This window comes from Lissotriton helveticus, chromosome 3_1 (assembly GCF_964261635.1).
Source record: "Lissotriton helveticus chromosome 3_1, aLisHel1.1, whole genome shotgun sequence".
Classification (NCBI taxonomy): domain Eukaryota; kingdom Metazoa; phylum Chordata; class Amphibia; order Caudata; family Salamandridae; genus Lissotriton; species Lissotriton helveticus.
Window position 1 is genome coordinate 1773872436 of NC_136061.1, and position 24727 is coordinate 1773897162.

Genomic DNA, 24727 nt, shown 5'->3' on the forward strand with positions numbered 1-24727 from the left:
GGATGCGCCACTTATTGCGCGCCATGCCTCCGCCACCATTGATGTGCCTCATTTACAATGCTGCGCCTCATGGGGCAAAAAGAGCACAGATGCATGACGCATCTGTGCTGTAAAGGTGGCGCATTGCTGGAGTTGCGTCGCAAGCGCGACACAGCTCCAGCAATGCTCTGGGGGGCCAAATCTTATTAATGCTGCGTCAATCCTTACGCCTGCTTCAAGCAGGCACAGGGTTTTGATGCAGATTGGGCCCCAAAGTGACTGAGCGAAATCTTGTGGATTTCACTCAGCCACTTTTAGGAACCGTTCCTGCGCCGGAAACCCTTCTTCTGGCGCAGGGCTTTACAACGTGGCGCATCTCCCAGATGTGTCACGATGTAAATACCCTGCACCATGGCGCATCTTTTGCGCCGCCGCTGCATCACAAAAGTGACGCAGCGGCGGTGTAAAAGAGGCGCAAGAGACTTGTAAATCTGCCCCATATGATTTTGGGGCCAGAAGTACGACCATTTCATGTAGCGCCTCGCAATTGGCGACACATTACGAGTGGCAAATTGCGAGTCGCTAAATGAAATGAAAACCAGTGTGCATAACACTGTTTCGGATTCCCAATGGGGTCGCAAATTGCGAGGTTCATTAATATTAATGAGCCTCCCGCAATTTGCGAGCCTATTGGGAAAGCCAGCCCTCCCAGCGATGGTGGCCTGCTGGGCTCTGCAGGCCACCATGTCAGGGACTGCTTTTAAATAAAGCAGTTTAAAAAAATGCAGCCCATTTACCATGCATTTAAAAAAAAAAGAAAATGAAACGTTTTCCTTTCATTTTCTAAGGGCAGGCAGAGGTCCCTGGGACCACTGCCTGCAAAAAATAATTTTGCATGCATTTGCAAAGGGGAAGGGGTCCCCAGGGGACCCCTTCCCATTTGCGAATGCATTACCATCTACTTGAAGTAAGTGGTAATTGCCAGTGTTTTGCGACCGCAAAACATTTGTACATGGTTTTAAGACTCGCTATTTGGAAGGGAATGCCCCTTTCAAATAGCAAGTTGCAAAACCTATTTAGCGAGTCGCAAACAAATTGCGACTCGCGAAATAGGCAATGTACATGGCCCAATACGTTTTTGCATGTGAAAGCGGGTTCACGAACCTGTTCGCGCATATAAAAACGGATCGTACATCTGGCCCTTAGTATTTTATATTGAAGGAATAGCCCCTCTGTCACATGTATTTCATTTGTTTTATAGCATCTCTCATACCATTGTAGGATGTCAGAGCACTTTACATCACACACATATAGAGACATTGAATCGTACATGTAAATCAGTGTGTTTATAAAATGTTTAACGAGTGCTTGGTCTGGAAAAGCACAAACTCAGGATTCAGAACATAACACAGTGGCTAGCACTGACTTTAACATTAAAAATGTATTTCCACCCAAATAAATCTTTTTAGCAGCATCAGGACAATGAATAACTGGGAAAAAACAAAAGTTACTAACTGGTACCATGCAGTTTGCAAGCAGCTCTTTGATGACAGTTTATAGGTCCCTCTGCTAGATTACGATTGTCACTTGAAGTGCACAGTAACAAAAGAATCTCTGTGACAAAAGCAGTAACCACGAACTTTGCACATGAAATGCTGCTTTTTGAAATGCATGTTACACGTTCTTTGCAGTAGGCACATTAACCCTCTGTGCTACATTAGTTAAGTCAAAGCTGCCACTAAACAAAACTCTCCTCACGCTCCAGCAGGTACATTAATCACTGGCTTTATCTTGACACTTTTATTGTTGCTGGAAAGCTGCTAATTTTACAAGAAACTTTTCTGTGCTTTTAAAACTGTTGCCTGCGGACCCCCCTGGGAATGTGTCACGGACCCCTGGGGGTCCGCGGACCACAGTTTGGGAAACACTGGTCTAGACTATGAGGGCTCTGCATCTGAATTCAACCCTACTGTCCTACTCCTGCCACCCCCTCAACTCACCTGAAAGTAAATCTCCATATAATTAGGGGGTCGAAGTGGGTGGGATCTATGAGGAGCACCAATACTATATAATTTTACAATACCAGTTCCACAACCATTTCTGGATGGTTAATGGAGAACTTGAGGTGCCTCTGGCTGAACATGAAGAGGGTGTTTAATCTCCTGCGCTATAAAGCTGAGAGATGGACAGAGAGGTAAAGAAACAACATTCTCACCGGAGTGCCTGCTATTTGAAAGAAACCTAAATATGTGCAATTGGTTAATCACCAACTGTAAATACTGCTTAGGAGCCTGTATACACTTTGTGGAGACATTGAAGTTTCATGATGACAAAGATTTAGTCTTCTTTAGAGGTAATTTAAAGAGATTATTGGCTGAGTTCTGCAATTCATGGTTTTAATGGACACTAATAAAAAAGGTTTGCACTAGGTACAGTCTGAGTATCTAATGCCAAAATATATACTTTAAAAGCAATTCTTTTAGCTTAAAGACTAAGGGCCTGATTACAATGTCAGTCGGAAAACCTCCGACTGCTGGTCTGAGGCTTTTCGACCGACATTGTAGGTTCAAACTCTGACCGCCGTATTACAATGATGGCAGTCGGAGTTTAATTTTTGTATAACTCTTTTTATTGAATGCAGTCCATCAAAGATACAATGGCAAGGTATTGATTCAACAAGGTTCATACATGTTTCTGACAGGAGATTGCAATGGTACATTAAACATTTTTTAGTAGTTATTAAATTTAATGTAAGTATTTTTTTTTAACTTTTAGTACCATAGCGGGTAGTGGGTGTTTAGGGACATAGGGTGGGAAGTAATTTAATTATAATAAATTAGTGATTAATTTGTAATTAACATACATTTTTAATTAAATTAATTTTTAATGAATAATTAATTATGTTAATAGTGTAATAAATGTTGTTACATTTAAATTGTATGTGCCGGTTGAGGGGTTTATATTGGTACAGGGTGGGAAGTAATTTAAGTTTAATTATTTAATTAAATATGTTAATAGTTTTAAATATTATTTTACTATATATTTTATGTCTTGGTTGTGGGGTTTATAGGGTTACAGGGTCGGAAGTATTTTAATTTAAATTAATTAATTGTTAATTAATATTAATTATGAAATTAATAACTAATTATGTGAAATGTGGAAATATCTTTTTTTATTTTAGGTGTGGGTTGTGAGGTTTATAGGGGCACAAGGTGGGAAGTAAATTGATTCTAAGTAATTAATATAAATATTTGTATTTAATAATGATTATTGAATTTAAAATTAATTATATTAACTGTGTAATTAAATCTTTTAACTAACATTTTAGGTGTGGGTTTAGGTTTTGTTGGGGTATATGGTAGGAAGTAAATTACATTTTAATTTAGTTAGAATGAATGTTTTAATTGATAATAATTATTAAACTTTAAATGCATCGTGTTAATTGTGTTTATTACATTTTAGGATTGTGTTGTCTATTTTGTTCGGGTGTATTGTGAAAAATAAATTACATTTAATTAAATAATTATGTTCTATTTAATGATAATTAGTTTGATACATATTTATGTTAAAAGCGTAAATAATTCGCTTTTTAAAGTAAAGTTCTAGTTGTTGCTTTTAAGTTGTGTAGGAGTATACGGTGGGTGGTACCTAAAATATAAATTATTTATTAATTCTTATCTTGCTGCCCATCAAACTGTTATCGGTAATTCTCAAAAATAACTAACTTTAACTGGGTGAAATCTAATCTTGATATGAAGCTGTCTCTCACGCGTGTAGATCCATATTGATCAAATTGCTGCATAAGTTCTTTAGTGACAGTTTATTAGTTAAGCGTGTTAAAGCACTCTTCTCTTTCCTTGACTGAAGAGGTGAACGTCCTTTCTTTGTTTCCACGAATGGCGTCGAAGGGCAGGAAGTCTGACGTCATGCTTACCTGCACCCAGGTGTAGGTGGGGGTTGTACCTGCGTGTTGCAGGTAACCTGAGCGCGTTCGGGGCCGGCCGGAACCGGAAGTAAGACAGGAACTGGGCATCGAAGGGAGCAGAAACCCGGAAAAAACGGCTACTAGCTTACCCTCAACTACCCGGAAAGTGAGGCTATGGGGCTTTGAGCCCGGAGAGGAAGTGCCCCGGCAGGTGAGAAACTAAGGCCGAAACGAGATCGGGTGGCTAGAAGGGCAAGCACGTTATGGGCGGGGGCGCTGGCAGGCCCTTGGCTTTCAGAACAGGGGAGGTGTTCATCGGTTCGAGAAACGGGGCAGAGCAGTAAAGGGCAGGATTGTGCACTCGAGCACAAGCTGACCTGATGCAGCCATGGGTAGGTAGAATGCTAGTGGACTGTCCGCATTCTTATCTCCGTATTTTTCAGCTGTACGTTGATTGACATTATCATTACTTATCCCGGTTAAAATACCCCCCCCCCAACCCTACAGTAAAAGATAAATGTGAAACTACAGGTTACTCTTTTTTTCCCCCCAGCTAGCACTGTGTTAAGTGAGGCACCGTCACAGGGTTTATTTATTTATGCGTTTTATATAGCGCGGACTTTACCCGAAGGCGTCAGAGTGCTTCACAATAAGGAACAGTAATGATACACGAGGAGAAAATTACAAGTGAGCAAGTTACAAAAGCAAACGTTAAGTTACATGAGGCAAAAGTGACAATTGTGAGCAAACAAAATACATGAGGTAGCAAACGGTGCAATACAGGAGGAAAAAGTGACATGTGTGCAGGTTACAAGAGAAAACAAAGTACAATTAGAGGTATAATACTGCAATATATGGCAGACACTCAAGCACAAGAACAAACAATGTTACGTAGGCAATGGTTGCACTTGTGCAAGTATCTAAAGCAAACAAAATGTGAGAGGTAGCAGTGTGTTAAAGGGTTGTAGGTGACTTTTATTCTTTAATTAAAAGATCCCACGTCCTGCAGGTTCTCCTCTTATGACTTCCAACTTCAACTCCTTGAGGCTGTGCTAGTTGGAACTCACAGAGACATGGAATGTACAACAAAAGAAAACGCACCATGTAACAGGATGGTGAACATATATGTGGAAACTAAGGTAGGACTAGATATAATAACCGAGAATTGCCAAGACAGAGTATTATACTGTAGCACTTACTACCCCTATGTTCGGTGCTGAAGCGCTTTCCTACATGGGTAGCATGCTGCGCAGTATAGGATGTGTGTTTCGAAGGTTGCTGTCTTTGTTTTGATACTATGTGGGAAGAGTTTCCATTTCGTGCATGATTACCACTGGGGTGCCGTTATCTTATTTGGGATGCAACACTTACGTCATGTTTGCTCTTGCTTGAAACACTCCCCCAGTAAAGGGATCATGGTGTCCGTGGAGAGAGAAAAAACAAGCATTTACAATGCAATGGTCTCGGCATTGTTAAAGTTAGAGCTATTGGCATTGCTCATGACATTATTTTTATTTATGGTTTGGTTTTTAAAACGTATAAATAAATGGCATTGTCATTTACAATGCCAATAGCTTAATTGCTCGCAAATGCGAGACCTATTGCATTTGCACCCACACACAGAGCCACACACACAAAGCCACCCACCCCCACATACAGAGCCACCCACCCACACAGAGCCACACAGTCATTCACATAGAGCCACCTACAAAAAAGCTACCCACACAGAGCCACACAGACACAGAGCCACACAGACACAGAGCCACACAGACACAGAGCCACACAGACACAGAGCCACACAGACACAGAGCCACACACAGAGCCACACACACACACCCAGACAGAGCCACACACACACCCAGACAGAGCCACACACACGCACCCAGACAGAGCCACACACACACCCAGACAGAGCCACACACACCCAGACAGAGCCACACACACCCAGACAGAGCCATACACACAGACAGAGCCACACACACACAGACAGAGCCACACAGACAGAGCCACACAGACAGAGCCACACAGACAGAGCCACACACACACAGACAGAGCCACACACACAGACAGAGAGCCACACACACAGACAGAGAGCCACACACACAGACGGAGAGGCACGCACACAGACAGAGAGGCACGCACACAGACAGAGAGGCACGCACACAGACAGAGAGGCACGCACACAGACAGAGAGGCACGCACACAGACAGAGAGGCACGCACACAGACAGAGAGGCACGCACACAGACAGAGAGGCACGCACACAGACAGAGAGGCACGCACACAGACAGAGAGGCACGCACACAGACAGAGAGGCACGCACACAGACAGAGAGGCACGCACACAGACAGAGAGGCACGCACACAGACAGAGAGGCACGCACACAGACAGAGAGGCACGCACACAGACAGAGAGGCACGCACACAGACAGAGAGGCACGCACACAGACAGAGAGGCACGCACACAGACAGAGAGGCACGCACACAGACAGAGAGGCACGCACACAGACAGAGAGGCCCGCACACAGACAGAGAGGCCCGCACACACAGACAGAGAGGCCCGCACACACAGACAGAGAGGCCCGCACACACAGACAGAGAGGCCCGCACACACAGACAGAGAGGCCCGCACACACAGACAGAGAGGCCCGCACACACAGACAGAGAGGCCCGCACACACAGACAGAGAGGCCCGCACACACAGACAGAGAGGCCCGCACACACAGACAGAGAGGCCCGCACACACAGACAGAGAGGCCCGCACACACAGACAGAGAGGCCCGCACACACAGACAGAGAGGCCCGCACACACAGACAGAGAGGCCCGCACACACAGACAGAGAGGCCCGCACACACAGCCAGAGAGGCCCGCACACACAGCCAGAGAGGCCCGCACACACAGCCAGAGAGGCCCGCACACACAGACAGAGAGGCCCACGCACACACAGACAGAGAGGCCCACGCACACACAGACAGAGGGGCGCACGCACACACAGACAGAGAGGCGCACGCACACACAGACAGAGAGGCGCACGCACACACAGACAGAGAGGCGCACGCACACACAGACAGAGAGGCGCACGCACACACAGACAGAGAGGCGCACACACACACAGACAGAGAGGCGCACACACACACAGACAGAGAGGCGCACACACACACAGACAGAGAGGCGCACACACACACAGACAGAGAGGCGCACACACACACAGACAGAGAGGCGCACACACACACAGACAGAGAGGCGCACACACACACAGACAGAGAGGCGCACACACACACAGACAGAGAGGCGCACACACACACAGACAGAGAGGCGCACACACACACAGACAGAGAGGCGCACACACACACAGACAGAGAGGCGCACACACACACAGACAGAGAGGCGCACACACACACAGACAGAGAGGCGCACACACACACAGACAGAGAGGCGCACACACACACAGACAGAGAGGCGCACACACACACAGACAGAGAGGCGCACACACACACCCCCACACACACACCCCCACACACACACCCCCACACACACACCCCCACACACACACCCCCACACACAGACAGCCACACACAGACAGCCACACACACACAGACAGCCACACACACACAGACAGCCACACACACACAGACAGCCACACACACACAGACAGCCACACACACACAGACAGCCACACACACACACAGACAGCCACACACACACACAGACAGCCACACACACACACAGACAGCCACACACACACACAGACAGCCACACACACACACAGACAGCCACACACACACACAGACAGCCACACACACACACAGACAGCCACACACACACACAGACAGCCACACACACACACAGACAGCCACACACACACACAGACAGCCACACACACACACAGACAGCCACACACACACACAGACAGCCACACACACACACAGACAGCCACACACACACACAGACAGCCACACACACACACAGACAGCCACACACACACACAGACAGCCACACACACACACAGACAGCCACACACACACACAGACAGCCACACACACACACAGACAGCCACACACACACACAGACAGCCACACACACACACACAGACAGCCACACACACACACACACAGACAGCCACACACACACAGACAGCCACACACAGACAGCCACACACACACACACAGACAGCCACACACACACAGACAGCCACACACAGACAGCCACACACACACACACACAGACAGCCACACACACACACACAGACAGCCACACACACACACAGACAGCCACACACACACACACACAGACAGCCACACACACACAGACAGCCACACACAGACAGCCACACACACACACACAGACAGCCACACACACACAGACAGCCACACACAGACAGCCACACACACACACACACAGACAGCCACACACACACACACAGACAGCCACACACACACAGACAGCCACACACAGACAGCCACACACACACACACACAGACAGCCACACACACACACACAGACAGCCACACACACACACAGACAGCCACACACACACACAGACAGCCACACACACACAGACAGCCACACACAGACAGCCACACACACACACACAGACAGCCACACACACACACACAGACAGCCACACACACACACACAGACAGCCACACACACACACACAGACAGCCACACACACACACACAGACAGCCACACACACACACACAGACAGCCACACACACACACACAGACAGCCACACACACACACACAGACAGCCACACACACACACAGACACCCCCACACACACACACACACAGACACCCCCACACACACACACACACAGACACCCCCACACACACACCCCCACACACACACCCCCACACACACACCCCCACACACACACCCCCACACACACACCCCCACACACACACCCCCACACACACACCCCCACACACACACACAGACAGCCACACACACACACAGACAGCCACACACACACACAGACAGCCACACACACACACAGACAGCCACACACACACACACAGACAGCCACACACACACACACAGACAGCCACACACACACACACAGACAGCCACACACACACACACAGACAGCCACACACACACACACAGACAGCCACACACACACACACAGACAGCCACACACACACACACAGACAGCCACACACACACACACAGACAGCCACACACACACACACAGACAGCCACACACACACACAGACAGCCACACACACACAGACAGCCACACACACACACACACAGACAGCCACACACACACACACACAGACAGCCACACACACACACACAGACAGCCACACACACACACACAGACAGCCACACACACACACACAGACAGCCACACACACACACACAGACAGCCAGCCACACACACACAGACAGAGAGCCACACACACACAGACAGACAGAGAGCCACACACACAGGGAACAGAGGGCAGAAAAACAGTCACAACGAGGGAACAGAGGGCAGAATCACAACGAGGGAACAGAGGGCAGAATCACAACGAGGGAACAGAGGGCAGAATCACAACGATGGAACAGAGAGCCACACACACACACACAGACAGCCACACACACACACAGACAGACAGCCACACACACAGACAGACAGCCACACACACAGACAGACAGCCACACACACAGACAGACAGCCACACACACAGACAGACAGCCACACACACAGACAGACAGCCACACACACAGACAGACAGCCACACACACAGACAGACAGCCACACACACAGACAGACAGCCACACACACACACACAGACAGAGAGCCACACACAGACAGAGAGCCACACACACAGGGAACAGAGGGCAGAAAAACAGTCACAACGAGGGAACAGAGGGCAGAATCACAACGAGGGAACAGAGGGCAGAATCACAACGAGGGAACAGAGGGCAGAATCACAACGATGGAACAGAGAGCCACACACACAGAGCCACACAGCCCCACACACACACACACAGAGCCACACATAGTCATTCACATAGAGCCACCTACAAAAAAGCTACCCACACAGAGCCACGCACACAGAGCCACGCACACAGAGCCACGCACACAGAGCCACGCACACAGAGCCACGCACACAGAGCCACGCACACAGAGCCACGCACACAGAGCCACGCACACAGAGCCACGCACACACACACAGAGCCACGCACACACACACAGAGCCGCACACACAGAGCCACACACGCACACACAGAGCCACACACGCACACACAGAGCCGCACACGCACACACAGGTTCTAGGGGAACGCAGTAGCTAATACTCACTGCTTCTGGAGGGGGCCAGGAGTCACCACTTCATTCGAGCTCCCTTTTGGCTCCTCCGCCGCTACCTCTCGGCGTCCCAGGTAGCCGAGGTCCCTGCGTCTGGGGGCAGAATACATCCACCCGCACATGGCGTAGATCTTCCTTCACTTTGTATACTAGTTCTGTGATGGCGTTGTCACACAGGCCACATTATCTCGCTCCTGCATTTGACCCAGCACATGCCCATCTAGCTCAAGGCCGTTTTCCGCAGATATCCGCGTCCGCCGGACACGGCCATGCAACCCAGGTGCTCGTCCAGCACACAGCTTCCAGGGCAATCAGTCCGGGCCGCACAGCACTTGCCTGTAATAATATTGGGTGGTCGCATTCAGTGTTCAGCTTTCTCCCGTTGCTCACGCTGTTTTCAGCAGGCCGGTGTTTAACACAGTGATCAGGAGTTCGCACCGTCACTAGTCTCTCACTCCCACGGCTATGCTTCGATCACAGTGAGCGCCGTCATCTTGTCTTGCGGGCCGCAATCCCAGTCTATCCCGGAACAAGTGAAAATGAAAATCATAAATTGGCCCTTTTGGAACAGGTCTCCAGGGCAGATGTTATAACGTCCTCAAACTGGCTGTACGGATCTGTGGTGCCCCTCGGCTACGCATGCATTACTTCCAGCACAGATCTCATTTGGAATTTATTATCGAGGCGCAACCCGCGCAATTAACTTTTTGTTTCATTTTGTTTGAGTAACATCCGTGTTCTTGTGGACTACGTTTGGAAAAGCTCCTCGCTTTTGTGCATCGTAGCCTAAAACAAGGACTTAGCGCAGAGAGATGGACACATAATAGGAGCAAAACAAGCACGGTACCTGCGTGTTTACTGTTGCCAAAGCCGAATGTGAATAACAAGCCCGTCCTTTTCAGACTGGGGGCGTGTTTTTTGTTGTGTGACTGAAGACGTCCCGGATAGAATGGACAGCAAAAAACACGCCCCTCAATCCGAAACAGACGGGGCTTAGAGTGACAGGCAGAGCTCTTCTCCAATGGCTGGCCGCCGTTTAGGAAGCCAGCCAATGGAGAAGAGCTGGCTCGTTTACCTCCTACTCTGTAAACATAAAATCTCTGCAGCGAGACTGTACAAGCGCAGCCTACGCAGGCCGAGACCTAAAAATACAGGAGGACTGGGTGAGCGGTAGAGGACATTTGTTTGTAAGAGGATACAGGCAAGTTTGGAGAATGAAGGGGGTGTACTATTGACCTGGACAGGTTTCAAGAGGTAGTTCTCTGGAGGTCAAAACATTAATATTGTATTTTAATACTACTCTGGTATTAAAATACTAGGCAGGTGGGGCACAGGATGTGTTTTCCTTTCTTGCATTAGGGCCCATGACACACAGTCTAGCAACTTATGCAAGGGATGCAGCACACGCACAACACAGTCCAATAACCACGATGTTGGATCCAGAAATTCTAGAAAGATCAGAAAGCCAGCCTCTACTTCCATCTAGTAGTCCTGACCCCCTCACAGCTTCCACCTTCAACAGCAGCAGATGAGAATCGTTTCAGGCCATGATCTGCGTTGGTACATCTGTTGATACCCTGTCTTTAATGCCCTCCTTGCTTTTGATGTAGTTTTTGGGTACCATCATTTTGTTTTGACCAAGACCACGAATGCTAGAATTAGTTGCACACAATGCTCTATACACCTCAGTACTGCTTCCAGATCTCTCCAATTGGAGGAACAGCTAGTTTGTTTTGTACAAGCAGCCTTGCATTACGTTTGACTCCAAGGCTGCATCCTGCTGTATACTGCTGGCAACTAATGTCCCCACCGTGAGTCCTGAAGGTTCTAATGTAATCACTCTCCACTAGTTACTGCATCGCTCACCACTGAATGATGTGCCTTATGCCTTGAATCAATTGGATTAAGTGGCAATTCCTTTGTGGCCAAATTCCAACATAAACGGTATTGCTTGGAGGACTAGAGATGATTCCAGACAGATGGGACTACATCACTGTCCTTATTGTTAGGATCTCTATCAGATAAGCAATTGTATTTGTAATTCATAGCCAAATTTAGACCAAAGGTAAGTATAGTGTATTCAAAGTGAAAACCTGGAACGGCACACAGGCGATTTTAAACTGGATAGCTACTTTAGCACTGTCTGTGTCGGCCTCTGTCTCAAGCATGCAAATGGAATAATTTGCTACAGCATATCCTTTTTTTAAAGTCTGAACTCACTTGTTGGCTTGCTCGAGGTCCAGAAGAAATCTGAACCCTCCTGAGTTTTCATCCGAAACGTTATGGAGTTAAACCTACATTTCCATGCACTGACGATCAGGTCCATGTCTTGCTTGATTATTATTGTAATCATTTTGCATATGGATGCCTTCATGCTGACATCTCATTTTATGCAATTATTTCACTGATGTCCTTTCGTACCTTGGTGAATTGTGCTGAGAGGCTTCTCTGTAGGTGTCCATCACCTGTGCATCCTACACATTTCTCTGCCATGGCCTCTTTAAAAAAAATAAGCAGATCCACTTTTTACAAGTAATAAACTACTCTCCTGCACTGTCATATGCAACCACATTTTTGAAAAAGAAGACTGAGCCTGTTTCTGACTTTTCCAGTTGAGCTGCCAGATGTTTGAAATGCATATGAGCTACAATGTAACACCACTTCTTACTTCATGTCATCTAAAGCCATTTTACTGCTTTATTTAATTGTGATCTGAACACTTTGCATCAAGAAACCCACATTTGATTTAATAGGGCATACTGTTTACTCTGTTTCCAGTCATGGACTCAATGTTGTGCTGGGCTACCCCTACCCATGTTCATTACCCAATAAAGCTGTAATAGAACTACATTTGGGAAACCTGCAATTTGCTTGCTGGGCCTAAAGCTAAGACCTAAACTTAGAAAACAAGTTGTAGTGTATTTACTATGAATTCTTAAGAGATGAATTACTATGGAGGGAAAACAGTAAGGCATCAGATGATCATCCATGGGGAAAATAGAAGTATTGGTCTGGAATTGAAAGTAAGGTACTTTGACATGTTTGTTATTGTTATGAGTTTGATACTATAATATATTATCTACTGGAGGTCGCCAGTAGATATTTATAGTTAGGAAATTGTTTCCTAGGGAAAAGCATTTTTTGATTTGCCAATATCTTTGGCGCAGGTTGATGAAAAAAGTGTCCACCTGGGTCTAGTTTTGCATAGAAAGTTTTGGGTAAATGTCAAAGAGGGGGTCAAAAATAGTGTGTTTCCCGTGTTAATTCCCCTAGGAATTTTAGAAATGGCTACAGTCTGAACCGCTGACCAGAATTACACCAAATTTGTCAGAAAGCTAGATCTTGGTCCAGAAAGCGTGCTTTTTGTGATTTGGTGTAAATATGTTTGAGATATTAAAGAAAATCCAAATTTGTATATCTATGGTCGCAAACAAGCGGTGAATACTCTCGATGTCGTGCAGAGATACAATTGGCTGCCAACACTTCAAGCAGGAAGTGTTGGCTGCCATTTTGGGACTTGGCCTCAGCTGAGTCCCAAACAAAAAGATTTAAACAAAAGAAAAGGGGGCACTGTAGGAATACCCTGATCCCCTAGCCTTGTTGCTTTGTCCCCCTGGTACCCTGCAGAGGCAACAAAGTGTATATTTTTCACCTTTTCTCCAAAAATTGCAGCATATTCGTGAATTCAGCAACATTACCATGTGAAAGAAGTCCGCGGGGTCCATGCCGCATCCCCTTTATTGGGATTTTTATCATCATGGCAAAGCAACAATAATCAGTGCAGCCGTAAAATATCACAAACATGTCAAAACAACCCATTCATCAAGTAAAGTCCCAGCCTGCGAAAATATGAGAATGAGGCCGTTCTAAGGAGCATCTGTAAATGACACTGCCCAGAGGGTACAGGCGTCGGCTCTATCTCTAGTGTAGTGGGAGGATAGAGAGATTGAGAATACATAGCACCTTACTCTCCGAGCTAGAGTGCCCTCAGGTCATGCTTATGTAACAGTAATGTCCAATAAAGTGTTGTTGGAACTGGCCCTTCTTGCAGAGTCATCCTCAAACTTTTTGCTTCTTCCTCCCTTATTTTTCCTGACCCGTGGCTGTTGTCAATAGGACTCTGCGCACTTTACCACTGCTGATCAGTGCTAACGTGCATATGCTCTCTATGTAAATTGTTATTCTGATTGGATTTACATGTTTGGCATATTTGTATCACCATGAAGTCCCTTGTAAAGTGCACTGGGTGTGCCAGGGCTGGTGATGACAAATGCTACTAGTGGGCCTGCAGCACTGGTTGTGCCACCCACAGGAGTAGCCCTAAAATGATGTCTCAGGCCTGACACTGCAGTACCTGTGTGCAGTTTAGAACTGTCATGTCCTCCTGGTCAGTGTCCCCACTGACCAGGCCTAACCCTTCCCTTTTTGTGCACATCAGTCACCCCTATGGAAGGCCCAAGGTACCCCCCTGGGCAGGGTGCAGTGTATGTAAAAGGTAGAGCATGTACTAGTGCAGGTGACATGCTCTGGTAGTGAATGGCAGCCATTTTCCTTTTTCACTACTGTAAGGCTATCTTGCTCCATAGATTAACATGGGGGATGCTGGCTACAGTGGTTAACAGCATTTCTTCCCTTAGGAACAAGATAGGACGTATCTAGTATCCCTGAACTCAGAATTTAATAACACATCTTTTAGGAAAGGTTGTTTTTAAATCCTGTGTTTGAGAACAGCACTTTTAGAAAGTTGCTGTTCTCTTGTCTGACCCTTCTGTGTGCCTGGGCCTGTTTGTGTATTAACTGTCTGGTTTGAGAGTGACAGGGGCTGGGGATTCCCCAGGAGGCTGGTTGAGTCAGCCCTAGGCTGAATGACTGCATTTGCAACTAGAGTGGTGGGAGGAGTTAGCACCTGTGCCGGAATAGGGCTGTGCCTGCCTTCCACAATGCTGACTCCACCTCCTGCTGGGCGGCTGACGACCCTGCCCCTCACTCTGAAAGGAAGAAAGAAGACAGCAAAACAAAGTACTCAGGAAACACCCAGAACTGGTTTAGACCGGGCTCAGGGCCCACATGTACAGAGAGAACAAAGACTTTAGGGGTATAAGTACAGGACCCCTGACAACAGAAAATTAGATCATCCTGGAATCAAGAAGGAACCTCTGCCAAGGAGAAAGCTGAAACTGAAGAAGGAAGACTGTCCTGCTGTTGCTCTGCTGGACTGACCTGTTGCTTTGCTGCCAAGGAGAGGGGAACGACTTTGCTGCTGAGCTGTGTCCCCTGTCTTGAAGGAATCTCCAAGGGCCTGAGTTGAGCTGGCTCCCTGTTCTGAAGTCCCAGGAACAAAAGGACTTCACCCCCAGCTTCCCTGAACTCTGCTGAAAGATTTCTGTCCTTCCTAGAGTGCTTGATCCAGTTGTGGGGCCTCTGGAAGTTGTACCTGTGCTGGGAAGCTTGAAACTAAGCTTGAGAGACTTTTGAAATTGAAAAGTGTCGCATCGCTCGCTTGCGGAGCGCATCCCCGACAGTGCGAGAAGTTTCCCGCGGCTACGAAGGCCGAGATCGCCGCAGCGCCTGACGCCGCTGCCAGAGCCGTCGCATCCTTCGTTTGCGGGACGCACCAGATCGGTGTGGGAAAATCTAACATCGCTGCGAGTGTCGTCGCAGAGCCTGTCGTCGCTTGGTGAGATCGCCGCACCGCTTGCTTGCGGACCGCATCCCGTCACTGCGAGCATCGTCGCAGAGCCATCACATCGAGGAGCTGCGGGAGAGAGGATCACCGCTGGACCGTGCACCGTCGCCCCGGAGATCGTCGCAGCCCCTACGAGATCGTCGCAGAACAAACTTCCTACGGAACCTACGCACCGGAATCCATACAAGTGGCCTTCCTCCCCATACAGACCGGATTCGTCGAACACGCCCGCTGCTGCAGCAGCGGGGCTGTCACATCGCCTCCCCAGGGTCTCAGGAGCAACGCATCGCTTGTTTTCCACCGCACCAGCTTCTGCTTTTGGAACTTTGTTGCAACTAAAAGGTACTGTGAGTAAACGTGACGCAACTGTGAACTTTTCACGCATCTGTAGAGAATTCTATCGCAACGTAGAGAATTCTATCGCAACCTAAAGAATTTTAACGCAACCTTAAGAACTCTTTTGAAACCATATTCTTGAACTGTGCATGTTGGATTTTTGTCGTTTTGGTCTTGTGTAGTTTAGATTAAAATACCTTTATATTTCTAAACTGTTGTGGAGTCAGTTTGCGGGGTTTTCACTGTGTTGCTGTGAGTGTTGATACAAATACTTTACGCATTGCCTCTGGTTAGCCTAGACTGCTCGTGCCAAGCTACCTAGAGGGTGAGCAGGGGTTATCTCAGAGGGTTATCTCCTTGCCCTGACTAGAAGCAAGGGTCCCTATTTGGACAGTGGTACCTACCTCTGCCAACTAGAGACCCCCAGTTCTAACCAGTGTATAATCCAAAATAATAAACAACGAAACCAGGGGGCAATCATGGCATATTAGTTGGGGTTACGAGTTAAGAGGAGGGAGGGCTTCGACGGAAGCTTTGTGGACTGGCTGTATGTGAGAAAACACTTTCCCATCTGCTGAGCTGCAGTGCTGGGAAATGGGGGGGAGAGGCATATTCCATACGACCTGGCCCTCGGACGGAGCAGCACGGGTCCACATCTCAGTGTTCTACCATTTCCAAGTTGGAGAACAGGTTGTGGAGTGCAGGGAACAGGAGACCCCCTCCCGAGAACCAGCAGTACTCACGTGGAGGCCACCATCTTTTCTCGTTGTTTAAGCACATAAGTATTGCAAAGGGTGCTCACCCCACCCCGCCTCACACTCATGCCTCCCTTGCCATAATATCACCTTCAGCCTATGCCCGCTTCAGCATCAATTGGAGCCAGCAGTCCACCGAAGATGGTTGCAGAGCTTTCTATGACATCACTGTGAGGAGCTTGAAGAGGCCCATGGCCAAATCTGCTAGTTTTTTTTGATACACACATTTTTATTAATTTTGGTAAGTGGAAAGAAGACACCAGCCAATCATCACGACACCATGAAAATCCAGGAGTACATATAAGCTTTTGCGCTACCCAGTTTACAGACACTAATAAAGGCAAAGCAACATGAATTTGGACGTTCCCCATGTAACTAGACCATAACCCCAACCATTTCCCCAGACCCTACGGTATTTCTTGGGACACCCACGTGCCTCGTACATGACTTTTTCTTGCGTGGCTCACCAGTCTACCCCAGTCCGCCAGCATCCGACACTCGGGTGTTCAGGGAATTTCCAGGAGGCCACCTTGTCACTTTTGACAACCACCATTGCTGTTGTGAAGAACAATTTCTCGTTCCGAGACCCATCCAACCCATCAGTGATGCCCAGGATCGTGTTTTGGGTTATGGGGAACCTCCCACCCCAAGACCTCGGTGAGCTCTTCCTCGATTTCCCCCCAGAACCGCGTCCAGCGGGGGCATGTCCATACCATGTGGAGGAAATCAGCGGGGTCGTGACCGCACCTAGTACATGCAGAGGTTGGGCTAAATCCTGCTCTGTGAAGGCGCACCGGGGTCAGGTAGGCTGCGTGCAAGTAATAGAGCTGTACCAAGCGTAGCCTGGCAGTGACAGTCCTAGGGGCCATAAGGGCGTCACGCCAGTCCTCTTTGTCCAGGGTGCCCAAAGAGTCCGCAGTCGGTCTAGGGAAGTGGGGATATTATTGATCAGTGTACGATAAATGTGGGAGATGCCACCCTTCCCCAGGTCCCCAAACATAATCTGAGCCTCAGGCGGGCTATGATCAGGAAGCTGTGTACTTGTTGTGAGGTGCTTGTGGAGGGCGTGTCTCGGTTGCAAGTACCTATAGAATTGTGATTGGCGCAGGGAGTATCTGTTTTGGAGGTCTTTGAAGGAGCGCCTGTGATTCCCCCACCTTTACATCGCCTAATTGTGAGATGCCTATAAGGTCCCAAGCCCTGGAGCCCTGCAGCTCGTTAACCTCTTTGATCCAGTCCCCTGCCACAAGGGTGTACATTGGGTCACTGTGTGTGTCCACTTGGTGTGCCGCAGTGCAGCCTGCCAGGCCAGTAACACCGAGGGTGTCCCCTCTGGTAGGAGGGATGGAATAGGGGACCCCTACAGCATGGACTAAACCTTGGTTAGGCCCAACTTCCCCAATTCGAGCCTGTAAGCCGGGTCAGACCATAACCCGTTAAACCAGTCGTGTATAGAGAGTAATCGCGTGGCAAGTTAATACAGATAAAGGCAAGTCATCCCCAGGCCCTGGTCAAACGAGGGGATCCTGCAGACATTTAGCGCCAATCGGGTCCTACCTTTCCCCCACAGGAACTTATTGGCTGGGCTATCCAATTCGCGGAACCAGGCCCTGGGAAAGCATGGGGGGTGTATTTTGAGGAATCGGGGAGTACCGTAATTTTAAAGAGGGCGACCCTCCCCATGGCCCATGGGGTTCAGGGGCAATGATTGCCACTTCCGGAGGTCCGCCTTGGCCCGTTTCACCAGAGAAGTGACATTGAGGGTCCAGCTAAGCTCAGGGAGTAGGGTCATCGATATCCCCAGGTATTTGAATGATTGACAACAAAATGGTATAGTGGATTGCCAATTGAAGCATTCACGGGACGGGTGGAGGGGAACTAGAACCGATTTGTCCGGGTTCAACCGGAGGCCAGAGGCCCATTCGAAGGAATACAGGATGCGGAGACAATGGGGGCCTGACCGAGCGAGATCTACTAAATAGATGAGAACGTCATCTGCATAAAGGGCAAATTTCGTCTGTTTCGGTGCTGGGCCATTTCCATCCCTGCACGTGCTCGCATGACCGCATCAGGGATGCCAAGGGCTCCATCACCAAAGCAAAGAGCAGAGGGGAAAAAGGACAACCCTGCCTCGTTGCCCTGCAAACTGAGAAAGGCTCTGATAGTACCTCCTTCACCAGGACACGAGCCCGAGGAAAGTCCTATAGAACCCTGACCATGGCACAAAAGCGCGGACCGAGTCCCATCGTATCCAGGACGTCCTCTAGAAGCCCCCAGTCCACCGAATCGAAAGCCTTCTCAAAGTCTACAAGAAGAATCGCAAGGTATGGGGTAAGGAGGTGGCGGTGGGCCAAGGCTGATTGCAATCTACGGAGACAGTGCCGGGTACCTCCTGAGGGCATGAACCCGCATTGATCGGAATGAACCAACTCGGACAATTGGTGTTTGAGCCGCTGCGCGAGGATTGTAGCGAATTGTTTAACTTCGGTATTGATGAGGGAGATAGGGCAGTAATCTGCACATTGTGTTGAGGGTGGCTGGGACTTAGGAAGAACCACAATGGTGGTCATGTCCGTCTCCTGGGGAAAGGAGCCTTTTTCAACAGCTTCCCGAAACAGTTCTGCAAGATGGGGGGATGAGACTATCCTGGTGGTGAACATAGTATTCTAGAGGGAGGCCGTCTGGGCCTGGTGTCTTGCCGAAGGAGAGAAGAGCGATCGATTCCCCAATCTCTTCACGGGTGATGGGGCGATCTAGATCGTCTTGGGTATCAGGGTCCAAGCTAGGGAGGTGGCCCTTACCAACCTCCAAGAGAACCGGGAGAGAGAGGGTTGGAGTTCAATCTTCGTATAGCTGGCGGTAATAGGAGGCAAAGGCCTGGGCCATCTCTGCTAAGGAGTGGCACTCTTAACCATCTTGCGCCATGATTTCAGGGATTAAGCGGGTTGCCCTAGGATATGTGGCTAGGCGGTGAAGGAGTGAGCAAATCTGCTAGTTTTAAGTAATATGTAGTGCGCTTTGTGACACCAAACGGGCAAATCGGGGAATTGACTGGGATTTGTAAGTCTATCATCACCGAAACCTGGGTCATAACCTGTCCCCATGTTGCCAGCAAGTTGTAGTCTTAGTAGTTCTTTATTCCAACATCCCAGTGAGGAGGAGGATGGAGCCACAGCTGCTCCCATTCCTGTTCTACTACTCTGCCAATGCTCTCCCATAGAAGCCACATATGCCATCCCCTCAGCAGAGCATGCCATACTAACACCAAACCACACAGAATGCCAGAAAACCTTTGAGTAAAGAGCAAGACATAAAGGTTCAATATATGCTAGTTCTTAGCAGTAGGTTGAAGCAGTATAATCCTTTCATAACATGGCATCATTTTTGTTGGATAGTCTGGGAGCAGTGATTTCTGCCATCATCAAATATTTCGCTGGGAGATTAGGTAGTGACTGTTTTGGAAAAACTATCTGGGATTCCTCCACCAGACTATGGTTTGGCAGAGTACTTTGGCACTTTCATCTTGTACATGTTATTCCATTCCTGTGAAGGCATTTTCTGAACTGCTGTATGTGTTAGCTTGTGAGAAGTTGGTGATTGTTCATACAGTATGCGACAGAGAAGTCCTCTCATAATCAGCAACTTCCTCCTTGGAAATTCTAAGATTTTCTTTCCGTTCCACATGATTCCTTGAATCTCCTATCTGGAGACAACACAACCTTTTAATGTAGTTTCTAATGTGCACCACTCCATTCTTCTCCCCTGATAAGGATGGAAACCTGAAAGGCTACCTTTTGAATTTGTGACTTTTAGGACCTGTTACCTGCTCTAAAGTAGTTTCCTCTATCTTCTCAGACAGAGCCCCAGCCTGAATTAATGACAAACCCAGAGGGTGGGTCCAGGCAGTGTCTGACTTCTCCTGGTATGCTGAGAGTCCTCCGTATCGGTTGTCTCCCAAAATTGATCCTTTTCTTTCTTTCTGATGTTTGTACTTCACCTGCCAGTATGCCTTGCCATCAGGCACGCTACCTTCAAAGTCACGCATACCATTGGCGATCCACAAAAATACTAGAAGAGCCTCTCTTGCTTCCAGTAGACTCAATGTATGTACTCTAACAGGGGAAATTGATTTTTTGTTTTGTTTACAATTCCACAGAGGCCTCATGTTCTGTAACTACATGTTTGTGTAGATACGGTTCTATGTGCTGAGTTGTATTGAAGTATGTGTGTTTATGAAACGCTATGTGAACGTTTGTCATCATAATGTTTTGTTGTTGTGCCCTTCATAGAATGTTCCCATCATTTCCATAGTTAAAATCTTCATTTTAGAGCTCTATTTAGAATTGTAATTGCTGCAGTAGTTCTGATGCAATTAGCCTGCTGGATGTACTGTAAGCTTCTAATACTTACCTTAACCTCTTACGTGTGGCTGATGACCGTGCTACCGTCCCAATGTGGGGTGCAGACATTGGGCGACACTCGGAAGGTATTTAAAGGCCCTTGTGCTCAGCACCAGAGGAGGACCTTTATTATATTTTATCATCCGGTTGCTTGGGAAGAGCTTCCCGGGCGGCCTGAGTGTTTGTGTTTTTTTTTTTTTTCTGCAGTTACATTCAGCACGCAGGGAGTGCTGAAGTCATTGCAGTAAAATTGAAGGTAAAGCGAGCCGATGGTCTTGTTTGTAATTTCACTAAATCAGTGCTCTTGGTCATATCTCAGCCCCAGGAGCACTGAGTGCTTTGGGGGAGGTATTGTTGAAAAGAGGAGAATCTTCCGTTTCCTATGGTACCTCTGCCCATTGGATCCCTTCTTTGGGGATCACCACAGGAGAGCAATCCTGAAGCAGCTATCTCCTCCTCCCCCTTCCAATCCCCCCCCATTAGCCACCAAGGTGTGTGTGTGTATGTATGTATGTATATATATATATATATATATCTGCCTAGCATGGGCATGGCCATGCTCCTACACGTAGTAAACAGGAAACTGTCTTTCTGCCCCCCCTAGGGACTGATGGGGTAATTACTCCAGATCTGCCTCCTAGGCAGGGGCAAAAGCCCACTAGACGCCAGGGAAAGTTATTAAAAAATAATAATGATATAGATTGGTATGCCTCCACCGTGGGCATGGCTATGCTTCCACCCCACTAAATAGGGCAACAGGGTTCTGCCTCCAGGGGTAGATGGGGTTAATTACCCCCGATTTGCCCCCCAGGGTGGGGCAGAACACTCACTAGACTCCATGGAATGTTCAGGCGGTTCCACCTGACACCAGTAATTTTGCCCATTGGGCAAAGAAAGTGGTGCAGGTGTTGCACTGTGGCATTGGCCTCACCCAACCCCAAAAGGGACAAGCCAGTCTTTGTGTTTCCCTCCAGGGGCAGACAGGAGATGTGCCCCCAATTTGCTCCTGGGGGGCAAAAAGCCCACCGTGTGGCAGGAATATGAATATATTTAATAAAATATGAGGTGGGTCTTGCCCATCCTAACAGGCCCCACCCTATGGGTCAAGGGAGTGTGGCTAAATCCCAATATTGTTCGACTTGCAATTGTGAATGGCTGCACTTTTGGGCTTGTGTAGGCTGCTGCCTGGAATAACCTACCAGAACCAGACAGCTCTGAAAACTAGACATCCGGGGGAGTCCAGTATGGTGTGCTTTGCATACATCCCACACCATTTTTTAGAAATAAAACATCTGGTATCTGCAGGGAGCCACAGATTTCCTACCACACTGCACGCACCCTTCCCCCAAGTGTTTTAATAAAAATGGTACTTCACTTGTGTGGGTGTGCCAAGAGACCTTGACACAAAAGTCCCTAAAATGTTACTTGGCGTTATCAGGGAAAAGGGTGGCTGCAGGATTTGGGTCGTGTTCGGCCGCCACTATGGAAGCATACCAACAAATCATTTTTGAAAACTTGACAACCTGGGGTTTCCAGGGTGCTGTGCATTGCGTGAATCCCACAAGGTTTTCGTACCCACAATTCCCTGCTAACCTCAAACCAAGAAATAAAGCCTTTTCTGTACATTTCTGTGATGGCAACTTCCAGAATCCGCAGGAATTCCTACCACTCAGAATTGCCCCACTTGTACTGATAAAACTCGGTGGCACTTGTGTGGTTGGACCTAATGCCCGCAACAGGAGTGGACCAAACTGAGGTGAAAGGCATACCACTGACCCTGGTTTGATCTGTTCCTGTCACAGGAATTCGCCCCAGACACATAAGTAGTGCATCGTTTTCATCAGCACAAGTGGGGGTAGCGCTGGGTGGTAGGAATTTTGTGTATTCCTGCAGATTTCTGTAGTTCAGTTCAATAAGCTTCATTCGACAAGTTAGTCATAAAAGCACCTAAAAGAATAAAACAAATGCAAATACATAAAACCGCGATAAAATGTTAAAGTGCAAGTATACAACTTGTATAGTAGACAAAGTGTCACAACAAATTAACGTGATTGAATAACTACAGTATTTCATAATCAGCATTAGAATAAATGGTGGAAGAGTTAAACTCCAACAGGGAAGAGGGAAAACACTGATGGAGGGCCAAATTAATTAGGTGTTGAGCAACCAAGAATGGAGCTTAGTTAAAACACAGTTCGTTGATATTCACAATTAAAGTCAATGTTAAATAATGGACACAAAATTAAGAAAACGTATTCATGCAGATCTTACACTAATCATCCACATCCACCCCAGAAACATTGCAATGGCACAGGTGTACATTAGATTTGGATCTGATCTCAGAATCTTCGGTGCACTCCAGTTACTGCAAATCCCTAGCGTTCTTGTTCTTGCCAACATGTCCTCTCTCAGATCCCGGGATGGTTGAACACTTTGCCAGTTTAAAAACAAAGTAAGTCACTAGTTAGAGGGACGTATAAGAAAAAAATTGAATTTTCATAATTCTGTTTTCATGGCGTTGAGAGTTAACTGGTTAGGCAAGTTACCCAAAACAATGGATGGGGACTGTATTGTTGTGAACTTTAACAACCCAAGCATTGCTGCTCGCTTACTAATGGACCTCAAACTCACGCTTGCTTTATGTCGCTGTACAGCTTTTTCTCTTGGGTTATTTTTAAAGGTCTTTAAATAAACCCTCTATCCCTCTTATGTCTCCCCCAATTAATCTTTTATTTCTCCCCAATTGACCTTCACTAACCAGACTGAAGCAGCTGACAAAGATGAATTCCAAGGCATTCCTACCAAAATAGATTTGGACCCTTGAGTTCCTTTAATGATGATGAATGACTGTCCCATAGTACCCTTTCTGGTGATGGCATTGGCAGGGAACCCCGGAAATCATTGCCCGAGTTTAACCTAGATATCTTAAGTTGTAATGTGGCTCGAGCTAGGTTAGAAACTTAGACGACGATGGGGGGATTTCTCTACTTAAGAAAACAAAATTTGTGAGGTATCTGCAGGAAACATGGGAGACATCCAACAGCTTGTTACTGGAGGGTTAGAAGTGTATTTTTTCCCCGCGACAAGTTCCAAAGGGGGTCTTCCCGTTTTTATCTCCAAGTTTAAATTATGGTTCTAACCAAGTGGACACTAGTTCCCCAAAAGTACTTGCGGTCTGTCCTTTCAGAATCGCAACAATGTCTGTCTTGTTAACTTTTATAATACCAACCCGACTTGATCCCAGAATGTTCACTCCTATCAGATGAGAGGCTTATTGAATAAACACTCTTGCTCCTCCAAGGGTTGTGCATCCATTGTGTTATTCAGTGGTTTTAATACTCGCC

The 24727-nt window shown here is 47.5% G+C and overlaps 1 protein-coding gene across 1 annotated transcript in view; it reads left to right on the forward strand.

Annotated features, from left to right (window-relative positions):
- Positions 1–3911: 3911 nt before the first annotated feature.
- Positions 3912–24727, forward strand: part of KDF1 (keratinocyte differentiation factor 1) — a 104770-nt gene continuing 83954 nt past the window's right edge. The window contains exon 1 of the mRNA XM_078682625.1: positions 3912–4115. The gene's annotated coding sequence lies outside the window, so the exon portion shown is untranslated. The remainder of the gene's footprint in view (positions 4116–24727) is intronic.